Source organism: Hypanus sabinus, chromosome 2 (genome assembly GCF_030144855.1).
Source record: "Hypanus sabinus isolate sHypSab1 chromosome 2, sHypSab1.hap1, whole genome shotgun sequence".
Classification (NCBI taxonomy): Eukaryota; Metazoa; Chordata; class Chondrichthyes; order Myliobatiformes; family Dasyatidae; genus Hypanus; species Hypanus sabinus.
Genome location: NC_082707.1, coordinates 211,394,449 through 211,414,625, shown reverse-complemented (window position 1 = coordinate 211,414,625; position 20,177 = coordinate 211,394,449). Strand labels below are relative to the sequence as shown.

The window sequence follows — 20,177 nt, the reverse complement described above, 5'->3', positions numbered from 1 at the left end:
TCTGAGTGGTCTGAAACAAAGGAAAGGATATCTTTACCACGATTGTGGCTGGAAAGGAGGCTATTCTAAACTTTATTAAAAAACAGACCAAGTTCTAGATATGTACCCAGTTCAGAACACCAATGTTTAGGAAGTATATTGATGTTTTATATGATATATCCATGCTTTTTGTTGGAATGTCAGTACCTGAAGGTTATCATTGGGACAGCAGGGGAACAGGGCCTTCATCAAATTGTCCATGCCTGCTGAAGTACATTCCTGAACTAGACCTATTCACCTGCATTTGGCCTTTATCCCTCTCTTACCCATCAAACAGTCATAGTCATACAGCACATAACTACACAAACTGGCCCCTCAACTCAAATGATACATGCTGACCAGGATGCTAGACCCATTTGTCTGCATTTGAACCATATCCCTCTTGACCTTTTATATCCATGTACCCATTCAAATGTCTTTTGAATGCTGTAATCGTACCTGGCTCTCCCACCTCCTCAGATAGATTGTTTCAAACACCCAGTTCCATCTTTGTGAAAACATTGCCCTTCAGATCTCTATTAAATTTATCCCCTAGTAGGTTAGTTAATTTTGCATTATATATATGTATTTTTTTATTTTTTCTGTTTTTTTTATATCATATATTATGAAATATCTAGACTTACCATGTTCATACATATATTGTATGGTTCATGTTTTGGTAAACTCATTTATACTGTAACCATTGCTTATATTTTTTTACATCTGTAATGGGAATTTGTATGTTTGTAATTTCTTTATTAATATATCATTTGTATTTTGTTCATATTATTAATAATAATAATAAGATTGAGAAAGAAAGAAAGAAATTTATCCCCCTCACCTTAAATCTACATACTCTAATTTTAGACTTCCCTAGCCTAGGGAAAGGACTGTGAACATTCACTTTATGGATGCCCCTCGTGATTTTATGTATCCCAATAAGGTCACCCCTCAATTTCTTGTGCTCAGGCTACCTACATTGATATCCAAATATTAATTAAAGTACAGGCATTCCAGCACAGATCCCTAAGGTTCCATGAGGAATACCACTGGGCCCAGCATCGATCCCTGAGGAATACAACTAGACCAGCACTGATCACTGAGGAACACTGCTGGACCAGCACTGACTCCTGAGGTACACTACTAATTCCAGCATTATTCTCTGCAAGACACCACTGGTCCCAGCACTGATCCCTGAGGAACTCCATTGGTCTCAGCATGGATTCCTGAGGAACACCACTGTTTCCCGTATGGATCCCTGAGAAATACAACTTGACCAACACTGATCCCTGCAGAGCACCACTGGACCAGCACTGATACCTGAGGAACACCACTGGCCAAGAACTGCTGCACCCAGAGACCCTGTGATCCCTGACTCAGAAGCCCATGGTTCTTAAGGTAGTCATAACTGAAGGGTGGTAGTGGGGACGAGCTCCCACTGCTAAACAAATGTTCTTCATGGTGTGCTTCTCAAACAGCCTCTGACAACCAAGTCCAACTCCTGGCCTTCATGTGTGGCATAGTTCTTATGCCCGGCGGAGCTGTTCTCTTTGACAGGAGAAGGGGCAAAGGTGGGTCACTGGCACCTTAAAACCAGTTGCTCTGGGCAGATGGGGCTCATTAACCATGGATGGTAGCTCATCTAAGAGAGGGAAACTCCAATTACAAACCTACGCTGCCTTGCGGCTATACTCACTCACAGGAAAGGCTTTGGGAGTAAACCCCAAGGAAAAATACGAAGTTGGAGTCCCGAAGGTGGCTGACTGCTGTACCCAGCACCGGCACGGCAACCCCTGCAATGCTACTGACACCAAACTGTATCGACTTCCATTGTTCCTTTGGACCTGTGGACCTGTCATCAGCATGGGGGGGGGGCAGGGTCCTACTGCAGGGGCAACAGACAGATCTCCTTATCAATTCTGTCCTGGCTTGCGCCCTGGAGAGGCCACTCCAGCTTCGCTTTATAGTGCTTGACAAATGAGGGAAGCAGCAGTTACCGGTTATAAGTCATAATGCTTGAATGGCGTAGAGCATGACGCCAGGGGTTGCTTCCGCCAGTGGGAGAGACCATCGTGTTTCACTGGACAGCTACTGCCTGCCTCAAGCTGGGCAGCCCCCAGCCAATAAGGTGCTGTCCTGCCACAGTCAGTCTTCCTTATTGGGTGCATAGGTATAATTCCACGAAGAGCTGACTAACTATCGCACCAGACAAGAAAGAAAATAAATTGAATAAGACAACTCCCCTCAAGTTGAGATGTTGGACTGTTCGCACAATGATGACTAGACTTGACCAAAACCTCAAGGGTATTGAAGATGCACAAAAAACAGTGGTCATTAACAATGAGCTACTAAGGCTCAAGGTAGATATAGCTGCCCTACAAGAAATACGTTTGGCAATTCAGGTACACTGATGGAAAGGGACTACACATTCTGGCAGGGAAAGAACCAAGACGAGCCCCGTGAGCATGGAGTGGGTTTTGCCATTAGGAACTCCTTGGTGCAATTGGTGGAGCCACCAGAAAATAGATCAGAATGACTTATGACTCTCTGCCTATGCACCAGTCATGGCCCAGTGTCTCTCGTTAGTGTGTATGCCCCACTTTGAACTCTGCCTCTGAGGCAAAAGACATGTTCTACGACAAATTAGGAGCTGTTGTCAGGAATATTCCCAGTGATGAGCAACTCATACTCCTTGGTGACTTCAACGCCAGAGTGGGAGCCAATAACAATTCCTGACCGTCTTGTCTTGGCCACTTTAGAATTGGCAAAATAAATGACAATGGACAACGTCTCCTGGAGTTCTGGTCCTATCACAGCCTGTGTGTAACTAACTCCTACTTTCAGATGAAGTCGCAGTACAAGGTCTCATGGCGACATCCATGGTCTAAACACTGGCACCAGCTAGACATGATCATCACCAAGTGCTATTTCATTAACTCTGTACTAATCACCCGCTCATACCACAGTGCAGACTGTGATACGGATCATGCTTTAGTATGCAGCAAGATCAAACTACGTCCAAAGAAAATCCACCACTCCAAACAAACTGGAAAACCTTGCATCAACACAACAGAGATGAAACAGTCAGAAAAGGTTGCCCAGTTTGCCAAGTCAGTACAGGGTGCTATGACTACCTCCTCACAAGGAGATACTGCAACAGAACAATGGTCATATCTTCGCGACACCATCCACGAATCAGCACTCTCTATCTTTGGAAGAAAGACCACAAAGAGCAGTGACTGGTTTGAGGCGAAGTCCAACCTCATGACTCCTGTCATCGAAGCCAAGCGTGCAGCTCTCACAGAGTACAAGCGCTCACCATCTGACCAAATACTCCAGGCTCTTCGAGCTGCTAGAAGCAAAGTGCAAACAGACTGCAAGGCAGTGCGCAAGTGAGTACTGGCTCCAGCTCAGTGAGGACACACAGCAGCTATGAAAGGCAACATCAGATTGATGTATAATGGTATCAAGAAGGCCGTTGGCCCATCGCAGAGCAAGACAGCACCCTTGAAGTCATCCAGTGGTGAAATAATCACCGATAAAAGTAAGCAGATGGAATGCTGGGTAGAACACCGCTCTGAGCTCTACTCACAGGAAAATGTTGTTGTTAGCTCAGCCATTGATGCCATCGATTGTCTACCAGTCATGGATGAACTTGACTCCATACCAACCACTGAAGACCTCAGCAAGGCAATTAACAGTCTGGTCCCAGGAAAAGCTCCTGGCAATGATGGGATTCCTCTAGACCTGATCAAACACTGCAAGAGCTCACTCTTCCAAACTTTACACAAAGTCCTCTGTCAGTGCTGGAAGGAAGGAGTCATACCACAGGATACGCGCAATTCCAAAATCGTCACTTTGTACAAGAACAAGGGTCATAGGAGCAACTGCAACGACTACAGGGGTATCTCCCTCCTGAGTATTGTCGGCAAAGTGTTTGCTCGTGTAGCTCTGGCACGTCTACAAACTCTGGCAGAATGAGTCTACCCTGAGTCCCAATGTGGCTTTCACACAAGGAGGTCAACTGTCAACATGATTTTCTCACTCCGTCAACTCCAGGAGAAGTGCAGGGAACAACAGAAACCCCTCTATGTCGCTTTCATCGATTTGACCAAGGCATTCCATCTTGTCAGCAGGGATGGGCTCTTTCAGGTCCTCCTCAAGATTGGCTGTCCCCCGAAACTCCAAAATATCATCAAGTCATTCCATGATGACATGAGGCTACTGGTCAGTACGATGGCAGCTCATCAGAACCCTTTGCTATTCATAGTGGAGTTAAACAAAGATGCGTGTTGGCCCCAACATTATTCGGCATCTTATTCTCTATGCTATTGAAGCACGTGTTTGGGACGTTGACAGTAGGCATCTACATGCACACCAGGTCTGATGGGTGGCTGCCCAACCCTGCGTGCCTGAGAGCAAGAACAAAGGTGCGAAAAATCAAAATATGTGACATGCTCTTTGTCGATGACGCTGCTATAACCTTGCACACGGAACAGCAACTATAAACTCTCATGGACCACTTCTCTAAGGCATGCAAGAACTTCAGGCTTACCATCAGCCTAAAGGAAACAAATGTCCTTGCCCAGAACGTGGTGAAGACACCAGTCATTACCTTCAACAATTACGATCTAGAAGTAGTCCACAAGTTCACATACTTGGGGTCAACCATTAGCGATACTCTCTCCCTTGATGCTGAAAACAATAGGCGTAGCAGCAAAGCAACATCAATCCTTGCTCGACTCTCCTTGTGGGTCTGGGAGAATCTGAAACTCGCTACAAAGACCAAGACTGCCTTGTACAATGCATGCGTTATCAGCACTCTCCTGTTTGGCAGCGAAACTTGGACAATCTACTCCAAACAGGAGAGGAAACTCAATAGTTTTCACTTGTGCAGCCTTTGCTGCATCCTCGGTGTCTCCTGGAGAGACAAAGTCCCAAACTCTGAGGTCCTCTCCCACGCTGGACTTCCCACAACATTCACGCTTTTAAGACAATGCAGACTGCACTGGCTGAACCATGTCCATCGTATGAAGGATGGTAGACTGCCAAAGGACATCCTCTACAGAGAACTAGCAACAGGCAAAAGGAACATTGGAAGACCCAAGCTTGGCTTCAAGGACCTCTGCAAGCGCAACATGAAAGCCTTAAAAATCAACACAGAGTGCTGAGAGGATATAGCAGATGACCGCAACAAATGGCGAGGTACTCTTCAGCAACATCTAGAGCAAGGCAAAAGAGTGATCCTGAGTCAGTTTGAGGAGCAGAGAGCTAAACAGAGAGCACAATGGATAACAATTCCACAGCGCCCTACACATGCAGCAACTGTGGCAGAGCCTATCGTTCCAGGATCGGCCTCAGTAGCCAGAGTCGATGCTGCTCGACAAACCAGTGACTACCAGAGGCACAAAACCTATGGTCAACCACAACCGACAGAGGCCACAATGAGCAACTCTATACCCATGACTGTGTGGCTAGGCATAGTTCAAATGCCATCTATAAATTTGCAGATGATACAACCATTGTTTGTAGAATCTCAGATGGAGACGAGAGGATGTACAGGAGCAAGATATGTCAACTAGCGGAGTGGTGTCGCAGCAACAATCTTGAACTCAACATCACTAAGACATAACAGCTGATTGTGGACTTCAGGAAGGGTAAGACGAAGGGACACACACCAATCCTCATAGAGTGATCAGAAGTGGGGAGAGTGAGCAGTTTCAAGTTTCTGAGTGTTAAGATCTCTCAGGATCTAACCTGGTCCCAACATATCAATGCAGTTATAAAGAAAGCAAGTCAGCGAGATTTGGTATGTCAACAAATGCACTCAAAGACTTCTATAGATCTACTGTGGAGAGCATTCTAATGTGCTGACATCACTGTCTGGTATGGGGTGGTGGGGAGCTACTGCACAGGGCCGAAAGATGCTGCAGAGGGTTGTAAATTTAGTCAGCTCCATCTTGGGTACTAGCCTACAAAGTCCCCAGGACCTCTTCAAGGAGTGGTGTCTTAGAAAGGCATCATCTATTAAGGACCTCCAGCACCCTTTTCTCACTGTTATCATCAGGAAGGAGGTACAGAAGCCTGAAGGCACACACTCAGCAATACAGGAACAGCTTCTTCCCCTCTGCCATCCGTTTCCTAAATGGATATTGAATCTGTGAACACTACTTCACTTTTTTTAATAACAATTATTTCAGTTTTTTGCTTGATTTTAATCTATTCAATATACATATATTGTGAATTGATTTACTTATTTTTTATTATTATTACTTTTTCTTCCTTCTTCTTCTATATTGTATATTGCATAAAACTACTGCTAAGTTAACAAATTTCACGACACATGCCAGTGATAATAAACCTAATTCTGATTTTGATTCTGATTCTGATCCCTGATAAATACTACTGATCCCAGATGTCAACTCATAGAAACACTACTCTATCACTACCAGAAGATAAAAATCTTAAAAGCACATAACTCCAGGCTCAAAGACAGCTTCTACCCTCCTGTTACAAGATTATTAAATTGTTTCCTCGTCTACTCACAGTCTACTTCATTATAATCTTCCACCTTATTGTTTATCTGCATTGCCCTTTCTCTGCAGCTGTTGCACTTTATTCTGTATTATTATTGCTTTCTCTTGTTTTACCTTAATGTACTAAGTAATGAATTGGTCTGTATGAACAGTATGCAAGATATGTTTTTCACTGTAACTCAGTACAACAAATCAATTCCAAATCCCTCTGCCTTCTATGACTAAGCCAGTTTTAGATTCCATGTGACTTAATCTCCTGGACCAGCTTAACATACTGCTCTCTGCATGTCTACTCTTGTCAGATCTTCACCATCAGTAGTTTCAGTCTGTCTCATAAGTTTCCTTTCTTCTCTATATCCAGCCCTCACTACCTAAGTAACATCAGGGTCAATGGGATTTCTCTAATATATGTGTTAATGTGGCACAACAATTAGTTATAGCTTATAAGAACATAAGACAAAGGAGCATAATTAGGCCATCTGGCCCATCGTGTCTGCTCCACCATTCAATCATGGCTGATCCTTTTTTCTTCTCCTCCTCAACCCCATTTACGGCCCTCTCCTCGTAATCTTTGATGCCATGTTCAATCAAGAACCTATCAATCTCTGCCTTAAGTACACCCAAAGGCCTGGCCTCCACAGCTGCATGTGGTAATAAATTCCACAAATTCACCACCCTTTGGCAAAAGAAATTTCTCTGCATCTCTGTTTTGAAAGGGCGCCCTTCTATCCTGTGGTTGTGCCCTTTTGTCCCAGACTCTCCCATCGTGGGAAACATCCTTTCAACATCTACCCTGTCCAGACCTTTTAACGTTCAAGAGGTTTTGATGAGATCTTATCCTTCTAAATTCCAGTGAGTACAGACCGAGAGCCATCAAGAGTTTCTCGTATGATAACCCTTTCATTCCTGGAATGATCCTTGTGAACCTCCTCTAGACCCTCTCCAATGTCAGCATATCTTTTCTAAGATGAGGGGCCCAAAACTGTTCATAGTACTCAAGGTGAGGCCTCACCAGTGCCTTATAAAGTCTCAGCATCACATCCCTGCTCTTGTATTCCAGACCTCTTGAAGTGAATGCTAACATGGCATTTGCCTTACTCACCACCAACTCTACCTGCAAGTTAACCTTCAGGGTGTTCTGCACAAGGACTCCCAAGTCCCTTTGCATCTCAGATTCTTGGATTTCTCCCCATTCAGAAAATAGTCCTCACATTTATTTATACTACCGAAGTGCATGACGATGCATTTTCCAACATTAGGTTCGATATTGTCATTTAAAGTAAAATTGGATAGGTATATGGACAGGAAAGGAATGGAGGGTTATGGGGTGAGTGCAGATCAGTGGGACGAGAGTAAGCATTCGGCACAGACTAGAAGGGCTGAGATGGCCTGATTCCGAGCTGTAATTGTTATATAGTTATATGGTTATTATATTTCATTTGCCACTTTCTTGCCTATTCTCCTCATCTGTCTAAATCCTTCTGCAACCTACCTATTTCCTCAAAGCTACTTGCTCCTCCACCAATCTTAGTATCATCTGTAAACCTGGCAAAAATGCCATCTATTCCATCATCTAAATCATTTATATACAGCATAAAAAGATGTGGTCCCAACATCGACTCCTGCGGAACACCACTAGTCACTGGCAGCCAACCAGACAAGGATCGTTTTTATTCCCACTCATTGCCTCCTGTCGATCAGCCAATGCTCTAACCATGTTAGTAACTTTTCTGTAATACCATAGGCTCTTAACTTGGTAAGCAGCCTCATGTGTGGCGCCTTGTCAAAGGCCTTCTGAAAGTCCAAATATACAACATCCACTGCATCCCCTTTATTGATCCTACTTGTAATCTCCTCAAAGAGATTACAGGATTTTCCCTTAAGGGGGAGTCTCTTCTGGGCAGCTCATGGAGTAAGAAGCTTGTTGGCTCTTCTCTATCCTTTTACAACCTACTTTCCACTGCTACTTTTGTTTAAACTTTGAAGATACATTACTTTTAGCAAAGGATTTACGATTTAATTTGATGGCTAGAACCTGAACTGGAAAGGAATTATGATGTGGCAAAATTGTTTTTAAACTGAACAAATGGAATTTACAAGGGAAGTAGAAGAAACCTATACTCCTGAAAGAATGTTCTTATTGATGCAAGAACTAATAGCAAAATTGGAATGATCGATTCTAATATTGATAACCTGATGAATGCTAATGAAAAACTTGAAAAAACTGTATTTGCTGTCCAAGAATCTTTGAGGAATCTAGAATCTCATTATCAAACACTTAAAATGGATACTAATAAAATTGGAAGACAACAGGAGACAATACATCAAGTGATTAAAGAGCAGGAATTGAAGTTCTCTACCATGGAAAAAAGAATTGCTGAGGTTTCGTCAGAATTATCAAGAATTAGAAAGAAAACGATCAATCTGGAAAGTAGAAGCCGAAGGATGAATTTACGTATACTGGGTTTGCCTGAAAATATGGAAACCCATGAGCCATTAAAGTTTTTATGAGTATGTTATACTCACTTTTAGTGAGAATCTTGAAACCTCTCCGTTAATAGACAGGGCTCACCGAATCCCCTGCAACAAGCCATGATGAAACCACAAGCGGTGATTCTGTGTTTACATTATTTTGTTATTAAAGACGCAATTCTTTGAGGTGTCATGAAGTGGGGATAGTTAACTTACAACAGTGTGGAGTTTTGTATAGTTGAAGATTTTGTCCTTGAAGTTTATGCAGAAAGAATTAAATATCGCGAAGTGATGGCAGAATTGTATAAGAAAAACTGTCGTCCATCTTTGCGCTATCCTGCCTGGTTGACAATTTTTATGCCTAATGCTCGTCCTAATCGCCTTGATTCTGAGGAGGCTTGGATGTTTCTCAATGAATTGAAGTGGGTCATATAAGCAACTCCTACATTGCCGTTCTGCAAGCAACTCCAACATTTAATCCTTAGCTGACAATTGTGCGTAGTTGAATTGTTTAAAGTTTAACCTATGTTCTATGTCTGTATAGCCATTGCTTTGATTCTTGTATTTTTTCTTTTTTTTCAGATTTGTATGAATTTAACATAAGTTGCAACATATTATTTGCTTGAATCTATTTTTTCTGAATATATGATCAATTTTTACTAAATGAATTTAAAATGGCTGCTGTTAATTATGTGCTAACATCTATTAGACATAATATTGAATTTAATCTTTAGCTGAGAGTTGTCTACAGCTGAATCGTTGAAAGTTCCATTTATATTTTTTGTTGGTCCAGACATGGTCTGGTGGTTTTATTTTTTTTTTCCCTTCTGTTTTCTTTTAGGATGCAGGTACAGCAGGCAGTGAAGAAAGCTAATGGCATGCTGGCTTTTATAACAAGAGGAATTGAGTATAGGAGTAAAGAGGTCCTTCTGCAGCTGTACAGGGCCCTGGTGAGACCACATCTGGAGTATTGTGTGCAGTTTTGGTCTCCAAATTTGAGGAAGGACATTCTTGCTATTGAGGGAGTGCAGCGTAGGTTCACAAGGTTAATTCCCAGAATGGCGGTACTGTCATATGTTGAAAGATTGGAGCGACTGGGCTTGTATACACTGGAATTTAGAAGGATGAGAGGGGATCTGATTGAAACATATAAGATTATTAAGGGATTGGACATGCTGGAGGCAGGAAGCATGTTCCCGCTGACAGATGAGTCCAGAACTAGAGGCCACAGTTTAAGAATAAGGGGTAGGCCATTTAGAACTGAGATGCGGAAAAACTTTTTAACCCAGAGAGTGATGGATATGTGGAATGCTCTGCCCCAGAAGGCAGTGGAGGCCAAGTCTCTGGATGTATTCAAGAGAGAGTTAGATAGAGCTCTTATAGATAGCGGGATCAAGGGATATGGGGAGAGGGCAGGAATGGGGTACTGATTGTGTATGATCAGCCATGATCACAGTGAATGGCAGTGTTGGCTAGAAGGGCCAAATGGCCTACTCCTGCACCTACTGTCTATTGTCTATTGATCAGTTAGAGTTTAATATGAGTTGTATCATATTACTTGGTTAGATTTTTCTTTTTTGAATATATGATCAAGGTTTATTAAATTAAGATTGCCACTGTTAACTACATTTTAACCCTTGTTAGACATGATATTATAATATTTGGAATTTAAATTCTTTTTCTACGCATCTGATGTTGTGTCTTGAGTCAGTGGTGTCGGTATATATCTTTTTTTTAAAAAAGAGTCTACCTATTAGAGACAAAGGGTTTTGGGTGTGTAGTTAGCATGCTATCTGCCTATTGGATGGTTTTTTTTTCTGGCTTTGGGCGGAGGGGTGGGCATATTAGTGTAGGTTTTTTTGACTGGGTAGTCCTGAGAGGTTTTCTTGTCAATCATGTTGTTTTTTTCCTTTCTGATCGAATCCATTCTGTTCCTTCCTGCGGGTTTGGTTTGTCTCAGCGCACTAATTCATTTTATAAATCCCTAAATTAAAGTTTCAGTACAGATGTTAATAAAATTAATATAATTTCCTGGAACCTGAATGGCTTGAATCAACCTATTAAGCATAGAAAGGTCTTTAAGAAATTGAGAACAATTGATATTATTTTTGCACAAGAGACCCACATCCGCAGGGAAGGTGAAAATTGTTTTTTTTTATTTTGGAAAGGTTCTCAGTAGCACTCTTCGTTAATTTCAAAAAATAGAGGAGTGTCTATTTTTATTAATTTTAAAGTCTCTTTTTTACATTTTAATACCATTACTGATTTCAATTGGCAGATACTTTAATCGTTACTGGTTTGTTATATGGTCAGAAGATGGTATTGGTGTGTGTGTACGCACCTAATGTAGGTAGTCCTGAATTTTGTAAGAGATTATTTTCTGCACTGCCGAACTTAAATGAATATAAGTTGATTATGGGCGGTGACTTTAACTGCTGTCTCAATCCCTCAATTGATAGGCCATCAACCAATCCGTGCCTTCCAAATAAGGCTGTGTCCTGCATTAACTCCTTTTTACTAGAATACGGTGTGTTAGACATTTGGAGATTTCCCCATCCTAAAGATAGAGATTTTTCTTTTTATTCACATGTATATCATAAATATTCAAGAACTGATTATTTTTTGTTAGATACGCGATTGGTATCCTTTGTTGCTGATTGTGTGTATGACGTTATTGCGCTGTCGGATCATGCGCCCATAAGACTTACACTGAAGCATTCTGATAACTCATGGAAGGCAACTCAAAGGAGATTTAATACTGCATTGCTCCATGATTCAACATCTCTAAGTTTTATAAAAGAGCAAATCTCTTTATTTTTTGGATTAAATACAACTGACGATATGTTAAATTTGCTTATTTGAGGTACGATGAAATCTTTTCTTAGGGGACATATAATTTCATATTTGGCAGCTTTAAGAAAGAAAACTAAAGCAGAACTTTTAGTTACTAATAGGATTAAAAAAGTAGGTAAAGTTTATTCAGTATTACCTACTGAAGATTTATATAAGGAAAGGGTGAAACTTCAAATGTAGCATGATTTGCTATTGACTTATCCTGTTGAGCAACAACTTTTGAAATCAAAAAGTCATTTTTCTATACATGGAGATAAATCAGGTAAACTTTTAGCTGCTCAACTCAAAGCAACTATGGCTATAAGGCAGATTTTGACAGTATGAAGATCTGACAGAATTGAAACATCTGATTGTCAGGAAATTAATAAGTGTTTTGTTGGATTTCTACTCTAATCTTTATAAATCTGATTTTCCAGACAACGCTACTTCTATGAATGAATTTCTGCAAAGATTGAATATACCCCAAATTTCTACCCAAGATATGAATACTTTAGTTGCACCCATTAATTGAGAGGAAATAATAAGAGTTATATCTTCTTTTCAATCAGGTAAAGCTCCAGGACCGGATGGATTTGCGGTAGAATTTTTTAAGACGTTTACGGATATTCTTACTCCTCATCTTTGCCAAATTTCCACTGAATCTATATCTTCTGGGACCCACCCAAAATCTTTTTATGAGGCATCAATTTCATTAATTCCTAAAAAAGGAAAAGATTTATTTGAATGTGCCTCTTACAGACCAATTTCTTTATTAAATGTCAATTCCAAAATTCTTTCTAAGATGTTGGCCAACAGGCTTGAGAGTACCTTACCAAAGGTTATTTCTAAGAATCAAACTGGATTTATTAAGAATAGATATTCGTATTTTAATATTCGGAGATTACCGAATATCATTCATTCCTCTCCATCAAAAAAATTTGAATGTGTTGCTTCTCTTGATGCAGAGAAAGCCTTTGACAGAGTAGAATGGCCCTATTTATTTCAGGTTTTAGAAAGATTTAATTTTGGTCCATGCTTGATTTCTTGGATTAAATTGATTTATCAAGCCCCTTTGGCAGCAGTTGTAACTAACAATCAAAAATCTTCTTATTTTGGGTTATATAGAGGTACCAGGCAGGGTTTTCCTTTTAGTCCGTTGTTATTCAACCTGGCTCTAGAACCTCTTGTCAGGTCAAGTCAAGTCTCTGAAACAACGTTTTTTAGGACCATGGTGTTACATGACACAGTACAAGAACTAGACAGAACTATGTAAAAAAAAAACAACAGAGAAAGCTACACTAGACTACAGGCCGACACAAGACTGTGTAAAGTGCACAAAAACAGTGCAGGCATTACAATAAATAATAAACAGAACAATAGGGAAAGGTGTTAGTCCAGGCTCTGGATATTGAGGAGTCTGATAGCTTGGGGGAAGAAACTGTTACATAGTCTGGTCGTGAGAGCCTGTATGCTTCAGAGCCTTTTCCCAGATGGCAGGAGGTTGAAGTGTTTGTATGATGGGTGCATGGGGTCCTTCATAATGCTGTTTCCTTTGTGGATGCAGTGTGTAGTGTAAATGTCCGTGATGGCAGGAAGAGAGACCCCAATGATCTTCTCAGCTGACCTCACTATCCTCTGCAGGGTCTTGCGATCCAAGATGGCGCAATTTCCAAACCAGGCAGTGATGCAGCTGCTCGGGATTCTCTCAATACAACCTCTGTAGAATGTGATGAGGATGGGGATGTGGGAGATGGACTTTCCTCAGCCTTCGCAGAAAGTAGAGATAATGCTGGGCTTTCTTTGCTATGGAACTGGTGTTGAGGGACCAGGTGAGATTCTCCGTCAGGTGAACACCAAAAAATTTGGTGCTCTTAACGATCTCTACTGAGGAGCCATCGATGTTCAGCGGGGAGTGGTCACTCCATGCTCTCCTAAAGTCAACACCCATCTCTTTTGTTTTGTTCACATTAAGAGACAGGTTGTTGGCTCTGCACCAGTCCGTTAGCCGCTGCACCTCCTCTCTGTAAGCTGACTCATCATTCTTGCTTATGAGACCCACCACGGTCATGTCATCGGGGAACTTGATGCTGTGGTTTGAGCTGTGTGTTGCAGCACAGTCGTGGATCAGTAGAGCGAACAGCAGTGGACTGAGCACGCAGTCCTAGGGGGCCTCCGTGCTCAGTCTGATGGTGTTTGAGATGCTGCTCCTGATCCGGACTGACTGAGGTCTCCCAGTCAGGAAGTCTAGGATCCAGTTGCAGAGAGAGGTGTTCAGGCTCAGTAGGCTCAGCTTTCCAAACAGTTTCTGAGGAATGATTGTGTTGAATGCTGAACTGAAGTCCATGAAAAGCATCCGAACATATGTGTCTTTTTTTCCAGGTGCGTAAGGGCCAGGTGGAGGATGGTGGCAATGGCGTCATCTGTTGAGCAGTTGGGATGGTACACAAACTGCAGGGGGTCCAGTGAGGGGTGCAGCAGGGTCTTGATATGCCTCATGACGAACCTCTCGAAACACTTCATGATTGTGGATGTAAGTGCAACGGGATGGGAGTCATTTAGGCAGGACACTGAAGACTTCTTTGGCACAGGGACGATGGTGGCAGCCTTGAAGCACGTTGGAACGGTGGCGCTGGTCAGGGAGATGTTGAAGATGTCAGTGAGAACATCTGCTAGCTGGTCTGCCCATCCTCTGATCAGTGTACCAGGGACGTTGTCTGGTCCAGCAGCCTTCCGTGGGTTGACCCTGCACAGGGTTCTTCTCACATCAGCCAAGGTGAGACACAGCACCTGGTCATTTGTAGGAGAGGTGGACTTCCTCGCCGCCTCGCCATTTTCTGCCTCAAACCAGGCGTAGAAGTTATTCAGTGCATCTGGGAGGGAGGTATTACCCACAGAGTCAGGTGATGTTGTCCTATAGTTGGTGATGTCCTGGATGCCCTTCCACATACGCTGCATGTTGCCACTGTCCTGGAAGCGGCTGTGGATTCGCAGGGCGTGTGAACGCTATTGCTCTTTGGGACTCCAATGAGGTTTTAGGTATTAAGAGAGGAGATAAAGTGCATAAGCTTTCATTGTATGTAGATGACTTGTTAGTTTATAATTCATAACCTAAGAAATTGATTCCTGTTTTGTTATCTATACTTTCTGAATTTAGTAGTTTTTCTAGATATAAATTAAATTTGTATCAAAGTGAGTTATTTCCTATTAAGAATTGTTTTGATCAATATGACCAATTTCCTTTCAGAATTGCTGAAAATAACTTTACTTACCTCGGTATTAAAATTACCAAAAATTTTAACAACTTTCTTCCATTAATTAAGTACACACAGCAAGTAATATCTAAATCAGGGGTGGGCAAACTTTTTGACTTGTGGGCCACAAAGGGTTCTAAAATTTGATAGGGGGGCCGGACCAGGAGCAGATGGATGGAGTGTTTTGGTAATACACCTCATAAGAGAAAATAAAATATCATGGGATATGCAGAAAACATGTGCTTTAATTTCAATTGAAAATGAACAAATGCATTACAACAAAATATCTGTCTTTGAAGTCCCATTGTATTTAGCTATTTATTGAAATGACTTTTAAAACACTGAAAATTAAATGAATAAAATACAGCTTTTTTAATAGTAAGAGTTATTATTTTAAAGCACTGAAAATTCTGATATCCTTGAAGATATTATCATCATCACTCTCCTCCTGACTGTCTTTATTTCAAAAATGGTAGGAGATGCAGGTCTACTTGTCCTGCTCCTTCTTATTCAATTGTCCCCTGTGCCAAAACTCAACAACGGCCAGCACAAGGACAGAACAGTGACAGCAGGCCAGTATGCGGAGCGCGTTATTTGATCTGGAGCGCATTTTTTTATTTTGAAGAATGTACGTGCACCTGCAAACTACTCATGTCCATCACTTAACAGAAATGACATGTAACATGTAAGGCTTATTGAAAAAAATATTTTCAAATGCATTTTTTACATAACACAATGAAGAAACTTATTTTTAATTTCAGTGGGAACAGTGCTGTTGGTCTCCCTTTTTAGCCAGCGCATCAAAGTCTGGATTTAGTTTTGTTGTGGCGATCCTCAGGATGGATCTGAGGTGTTGGTCAGTTAACTTGGATCTGTGGCGGGCTTTGTTGATGCTCATGACGTTGAATGCCTATTCACACAAATAGGTCGAGCAGAACAAAGAGTAAAGCGGAAATGTGGAGTAATACGCTGCACCTCAACAAAGGTCAATGTATATAGAGTGCGGCATCTATTGGGAAAACGCCAGAATTGCGGGGAAAAAACGTTAACAAGGTTTATTAATATAATTTCATCAAGTTCTGCGGGCCGGATTAAAAAGCTTAACGGGCCGCATATGGCCCCCGGGCCGTAGTTTGCCCATGCCTGATCTAAATGGTTTCCTATGACATTATCATTAATTGGCTGTATTAATGCTATTAAAATGATAGTGTTACCGAAGGTTTTAAATGTATTCCAAGCAATCCCCTCTTTTGTTTCTAAACTGTTTTTTGATAGAATAGACTCTAAAATTTTATCTTTTATTTGGAATAATAAAAATCCTCGATTGAGTGAACCTTTATTGATGAAAATTTAAAAAGTATGGTGGTATGGCTTTGCCAAACTTTAGATTGTGCTACTGGGCAATTAACATTCGTTATATCTCTTTTTGGATTCATTTTTCAGATATACATGATTGTCCCTTAAGGGTGGATTTGCGGAAAACCTCGGTGAAGGGGTATTCTTTGGCCTCTTTATTGGGAGCTCCTCTTCCTTTTTTGCTTTCTAAGATCGGTAGTCAACATTTTAATCCTATTATTAAACATACATTAAGAATTTGGTTTCAATTTCATAGATCCTTTGACTTTAATCTTTCTGTCCTTTCTAGTAAAATCCATCTTATTTCTTAAACCTTCAATTTTTGATCAGACCTTTTCGATTTGGAAAACCAAAGGAATAATAACTTTTTTTTAGATTTGTTCATGGGTAATTGTCTAATGTCTTTCATTCAGTTAGTGGATAAATATGACCTATCTAATGTACACATTTTTAGGGATATTTACAAATTAGTAATTTTCTACGTAATTTACCACCAGATTTTTCCTTGGCTTATTCACCCAATATTATTGATACTCTTTTTCAGGTCAAACCATTTCAAAAAGGACTGATAGCTATCATTCATAAATGGTTATTGAATCTGTGTATGTCATCTAATGATAAAATTAAAGCTGTGTGGGAATTGGAATTCCGAGAGTCAGTCTCGGATAATCAATGGGATAAAATTTTTCATTTGGTAAATACTTCATCTATTTGTGCTCGTCATTCCTTGATATAGTTCAAGATAGTACATCAGGCGCATATGTCGAAGGACTAAGTAGCTCATATTTTTTCTAATAATAATCCTATTTGTGATAGATGTAATATTGAGGTGGCTACTTTAACATGTATGTTCTGGTCTTGTATCAAGTTAGATAATTTTTGGAAAGAAGTCTTTAAAATTTTATCAAAGGTTCTGAATTTGGATCTACAACCAAATATACTTATAGCAATTTTTGGGATCATTGCATCGGAAGCAGGAGATATTCCTGTTTCCGCTCAACGGATGATAGCTTTTACAACTTTATTGGCTAGGACAGCCATTTTGCTTAAATGGAAGGATTCTAATCCACCTACTGTTATTTATTGGCTTACTTCCATTACGTCCGGTTTAAGTTTAGCGAAAATAAGAAGTCGGACATTTGATACATCCTCTAAATTTGAGGAAACTTGGCAACCTTTTATTCAATATTTTCATATGCTCTGACTTATGGCCCTTCCAGTTACCTTTTGAAGTTTTGGATTTGAACAGAAAGTTTTTCCTTGTATTTTTTTTTTGCTTTCACTCTCAGTTTGAGCTGCCCAGTTCTATTCATTTTGTTTTTTTGTGTTTTGAGGTTTTTTTTCTCTGTACATTTCAATTATAAAAGTTTATCTTTTTTTTCTTATTATGGATAAGAGGAGAATCAACTACCTTTCTCTTTATTATATCCTATTAGATTAATACTATGTTTTATCTTGATAATGTTTAGTTTTCCTTTTATTTGAACTGTTATTGATATAGATACTTGTGATAATTCTCCTCTTGTTTATATATATATATGTACTTTTTTATTTAACTAATAAAAAGATTGATAAAGGGAAAGGATTTTCACTGAAGGAAACTACGCTGACTTTGTGCTATCTTGTCCTGTGTCCCCAAGTACTCCAACACCTCATCCTTAACAATTGGCTCTAACATCTTCCCAACCATAACATGCTTGTTAGTGAAACAACTTTGTTTTCTTGTTTAACATCTGCCAGACGATGCTGAGGATGTTCTACGAGTCTTTGGTGGCCAGTCCTATCATGTTTGCTGTTGTGTGCTGGGGCAGCAGGCTGAGGGTAGCAGACACCAACAGAATCAGCAAACTCATTCGTAAGGCCAGTGATGTTGTGGGGGTGGAACTGGACTCTCTGACAGTGGTGTCTGAAAAGAGGATGCTGTCCAAGTTGCATGCCATCTTGGACAATGACTCCCATCCACTCCATAATGTACTGGTTAGGCACAGGAGTACATTCAGCCAGAGACCATTCCACCGAGATGTAACACTGAGCGTCATAGGAAGTCATTCCTACCTGTGGCCATCAAACTTTACAACTCCTCCCTCAAAGTGTCAGACACCCTGAGCCAATAGGCTGGTCCTGGACTTATTTCCACTTGGCATGATTAACATTATTATTTAAATATTTATGGTTTTATATTGCTATAACTATTCTTGGTTGATGCAGCTGGAACGAAACCCAATTTCCCTCGAGATCAATAAAATATATCTGTCTGTCTGTTTATATTTGGTCAATTGATATTGGTTAGTATGCTGCTAACTAGTACCACCTGGCTAGTGTTCTAAGTTCATTTTAGCTATCAGCCAAGATTGAATGGCAAAGCAGATCCAATGGGCCAGATGGACTAATGCTGTTCCTATATCTTACTGTGTTTTTTTTATGCTAAATGTTGTTGGTTTATGGCTAACATTGGGTTATTCCTGTGTAAATCCATTTAAGTGGGGCCAGTGGCGTGCAAGGACGTGGTGGTAGAATGAACCCAAGTACTGAACACAGGCGCAGAGGCCGAGTCGGGAGGCATTACGGTCATAGCGAGCATGGAATTGGTGCCAAGGGAGTCTTTACCCGGAGTCTTGGTCTTAGTAAAGAATTCAGGAACGATGCTAGACTTAGAACTGATAGTCCTAAGAACTATGGAACAAGGTTACTCCTATACGAGTTGACCAACAAACTGGCAGCTTCTAGTTGTGCTCACAGGGTTTTTAATACTGCATTTGCTGATGGAAGGCATGTGTTTGTAGTTAGTGGGACCTGGGAATGATTGGAACTAAACGAGGTGATTGAGGCGTAATTCCTGAGGTAAATAGCCAGGTGGGCGCTTGCCAGAAGGGACCATGACAGTGACTGCCAGCGAAAGGGCAGGGTTTGAGGTATTTATTCTGGAGCACTGGTTAATGTGGGGTTGGTGCTTCTGTATGGAAATAGGTGCTGGTTAGAGTGGGGTTAGTGGTGGTTTGGTGATGATGCTGATTAGAGTGAGGTTGAAGTTGTTTTGGAGCTGGTTTGGAAACAGTGCTGGTTACAGTGGGGATGGTGCTGGTTAGATTTGGGTTGGAGCCAATTTGGAGACAGCGCTGGCTAGAATGGGGTTAGCAGTGGTTTGGTGATGATGCTGGTTAGAGTGGGGTTGGAGCCTGTTTGGGAATGGAACTGGTTAAAGTGGAGTTGGAGCCAGTTTGGACATAATACTGGTTAGAATGGAGTTGGAACCATTTCGGAGATGGTGCTGGATAGGGTGGTGTTAGTGCTGCTGGTTTGGAGATGGTGCTGGTTAAATTGCGGTCGGTGCTACTAGTTTTGAGATGGAGCTGATTATAGTAGGGTTGGAGGTGCTGATGGTTGGATTGGGGTTGATACTGCTGGTTTAGTGATGGTAGTGGTTAGAGTGGGGTTGGAGCCAGGTTTGTAGTGGTGCTGGTTACACTTGGGTTGGAGCAGGTTTGAGAACGGTGCTAGTTAGAGTGGTGTTAGTGCTGCTGTTTTGGAGGTCTGGAGATTGTGCTGATGTTGGAGGCAGTTTGGTGTAAGGTTACCATTGATTAGTTCCAAGTTAGTGATGATTATTTTGAGTTGGTGCTGTTGGTTGGGGCTGGTGTGGGCTCAGAATGAAGGAATTACATAAAAACAAAAGAGGAGGTGTCAATCCCAATTTCAACTCTTTGCCTGTTAC

General features: G+C 41.1%; 1 protein-coding gene across 1 annotated transcript in view; it reads right to left on the bottom strand.

The window, feature by feature from the left end:
- tmem63c (transmembrane protein 63C) overlaps positions 1–20,177 on the bottom strand; it is a 494,723-nt gene that overhangs the window by 197,504 nt on the left and 277,042 nt on the right. The window lies entirely within an intron of this gene.